The 3,526-nt window shown below is 36.5% G+C and overlaps 1 pseudogene; it reads right to left on the reverse strand.

The window, feature by feature from the left end:
• Nucleotides 1-690: 690 nt before the first annotated feature.
• On the reverse strand, nt 691-3,237 carry LOC148875514 (uncharacterized; annotated as a pseudogene).
• Nucleotides 3,238-3,526: the final 289 nt, after the last annotated feature.

Raw genomic sequence — 3,526 nt, forward strand, 5'->3', positions numbered from 1 at the left:
TGTTGAAGATAGACTACAAGACAAAGGAGGGTATGACACTATACCTGATGTTTCACCTGAAGCAAAAGATCAAAGTCAAGAACAATAGAAGAAAATGATGAAGACAATATTTCTTGTATACTCAATAATTATATAGCATTTTTTTTCAAATTATTGTAAATTTTGTTTTAATTTTATTTAATTTATTTGATATTTTTTAATAATGTATTTTTTTATCTACAATTTGTAACTATATTGTATTTTTATATTTTATTAATTTATTCCATTTTCTAATTTTTATATTTCATTCATTCAACCATTGTATGCTTTGTATCATCCAAATTTAAATGAAATAAAATTCTTATTTTTCTTCCAATTTGTTTTTCACTTTGGGTCTTTGCCTTTTTGACTTCTTATTTGGTTAAGTATTTTTTTTCATTTCTTTGTTAGATTTCTTATTTTTTCAAATAGTTCCAAAAGGAAAATTAAATATTTTAGTTTTACTTAAAAAAGAAATAAAAAATATAAAATAAAAAAAATGTCTGACCCGGTTTGTCCCACGCCCAAGGCCTGGCCTGTGGCCCAACCTAACATGGCCCAGGCCCAGGCCCCTGGCATGCCCTGCAGCCTGCCCGATCCTGACCCGTCGCATGGCACAACACGGGCCCGCATGGGCTTAGGCTGTGAGCCGTACTGGGCCAACCCCCCAAATTATCTTTGGGGAGGGCGGCACGGCCTAGGACGGCTCAGGGACTGGCACGGCCCATCAAAAAGAATTCTGTAAGACACCTTTGGAGCACATTTCCGTCTTGGTACATTTCCGTCTTGGCACATCTTCAAACAACGCAATTGCTTCTTTTAATCTCCTATCCATGCAAAATCTAACAATTATTACGTTATAGCTAATAACATCGGGCTTACATCCTTTATTCTCTGTCATTTCATTTAAGAGAGCATGGGCTGAATCAAAATCCTTCTCATTACAAAATCCAGAGATCATAGCATTAATGTAAGTAATATTATCAGGTTTGTAGCCAATTGGACAATATCTCATCTTTTAAAAGCTAACAAAGGCCTTTGACAAACGAGGCATAAATAAAAGCATTAGGTTTCAAACCAAAGATCCTCAGCATATCGTCTTGTAATAAAAAATCTTCACCCAACTCCGAATTGGCACAGAAGATAGAAATTAGTGTTCCAAAAGTAATTTTATTCGGCTTAATGTCCTTCCTTCGCATTTCATCAAACAACTTACAAGCTTCATCCAACGAGTTAGTCAAATGGCAAGCATTTATCAGATTAGATTGTTGTAACTACAAGCATCGGGAGACGCGTATGGATCCCATTACTATTACCAACAACTGATATTATGGGGGAATTTGATGTTCGAATTGACATGTTTATTTTTGGAATATTAATGAATAACAGTTCAGATCATTGACGTTGCAACAAAGACCCCCAACAACTGATATTTAAGGATTTTACCATGTTTTGGCAACCAAAAGCAGGAATTCAATCGTAACTTTGAAGAGTTTGTTTGGCCAAGCGAGAGCGGCTGTGGAAGGAGATGACATTGCAGAAAATGATCTCATTCGGGATGAACCGAGTCTCCTGGCTCATCTGAGCAAGGATTTGCTCCATCTCATTGAACATTTTGGCATGTCCAAGCTTAGCGATGATATCATAAGGTTGTAACGGAAGTGCCTTAGAGGATTGTTTGAGTTAGGGTTTCGGAAGAGTTGTAAAGAGAGTTTGGGATTCTTATCGAGAAAAGAGTAGTTTGGATATTTAGAAAACTTTAAACATGAAGAATGCTAACTAAGGGGGTCTTTGTCTAACGGTCAAAGTTCAGGAGGGTCTTTGTCACTGACCCCGTATTACAGTATTACAGGTGGTATTTGTAACTTACCCTTTTTTTAAGTTACTAATTTGATAGTATTAATTTGATTATATTAAGCAAAATTTATTTATATTTAATTACAGTAATATATAAATTTTTATTTGATTACATACAAATGGATTTAAATTTAATGCAACTTATTTACAATAATAGCAATTTAATTAAATTAATTATAATTTTGATTGCATTAGTTTAATTAATTTAAATATTAATTAAAGGTAAACTTCTTAAACTATCCTTATGGTTTATAAACGGGATTTCCTACTCGCTTTTCCTATCCACCCTCTACCTGCCGTCAATTGACTAATATACTGGGTTCTACAGTTTAGCTAATTGACTAATATACTCTTTAACTATTGTCTAATGCTACTCCTACTATTTTTGACAATTGACTATCTCTACTTTATCATTAGTATCCCTTAATATTCTACCAAAAATCTATACATATAACACCAAGTAACATATAATTTTTTAAACTCCAATTTTACCCCTCGTCCCTCTCCCTCTCCCTCCTTCTTCTCCTCTTCCGTCTTCTTCCTTTCAGTAGCAATAAACCGAGCTCGCTCGGTCCTTAGTCAGAGGTGGCAATAACCCCCTCTGAAGACAGACATCAACTGAGAAGAAGATTCACTTTCTCTCTCTGTACATATATTTAAATGGAAGGATTACAAATATATATATATATATATATATGTTCAGTTGGTTATGACTGAGGATGTACAATTGGCAAGATACAACTGTCCTAACTAACACATGTAATATTCTAACACCCCCCTTCAAGTTGGAGCGTCTTTGATAACCAACTTGGACAAGTGATCTCGAAAATGATTAGCTGGGGTAGCTTTGGTAAACAGATCATCTGGTTGTGAGGTTCTTGATACATGCGCAATGAGTAGCTTGCCACATTGGATAAGATCATGAACAAAATGATAGTCGATCTTGATGTGTTTAGGGTGTTCGTGGAAGACTGGATTGGCTGCAATGTGGAGAGTGGTCTTGCTGTCACAATATAGAATTGGAGGGTCAGATATGAGAATTGCAAGCTTAGCAAGCACCCGTCGTAACCAGATGATTTCGGATGAAGTGGCAACCATTGCACGGTATTCAGCTTCAGCAGAAGAGTGGGAAACTGTGTGTTGTTTCTTAGTCTTCCATGAGAGAGGGGAGTCACCAAGTAAGGTGAGGTATCCTGTAGTTGAGCGGTGAGTAAGGGGGCAACTAACCCAGTCTGAGTCACAAAACCCTTGGAGATGAAGAGAACTTGAGGTTGAGAAGAACAGACCAGCAAAGAGAGTTCCCTTGATATAACGAACAACTCTTAGTGCTACATCAAAGTGTTCTTGGTGGGGTTGATGCATGAATTGGCTCAAGCGATTGAGAGCAAAACTCAATTCTGGTCGAGTAACAGTGAGGTAGACCAATTTGCCAACCAACCGTCAATAATGTGCAGGATCTGAATAAGGTGGACTAGTTGCATCAACAAGATGATTTTGATGTTCCATTGGAGTCAAACAAGGTTTGCAATCTTGAAGACTAGTTTCTTGAACAATATCAAAAGCATACTTATGTTGGATGAGAAATATCCCGTCTTCGGATTGTGAAACTTCAAGCCCCAAGAAGAACCATATGGGAACAAGATCTTTGATG

This window comes from Nelumbo lutea, chromosome 1, assembly GCF_056320005.1.
Source record: "Nelumbo lutea isolate HS-2025 chromosome 1, American lotus-T2T, whole genome shotgun sequence".
NCBI classification, from domain to species: Eukaryota; Viridiplantae; Streptophyta; class Magnoliopsida; order Proteales; family Nelumbonaceae; genus Nelumbo; species Nelumbo lutea.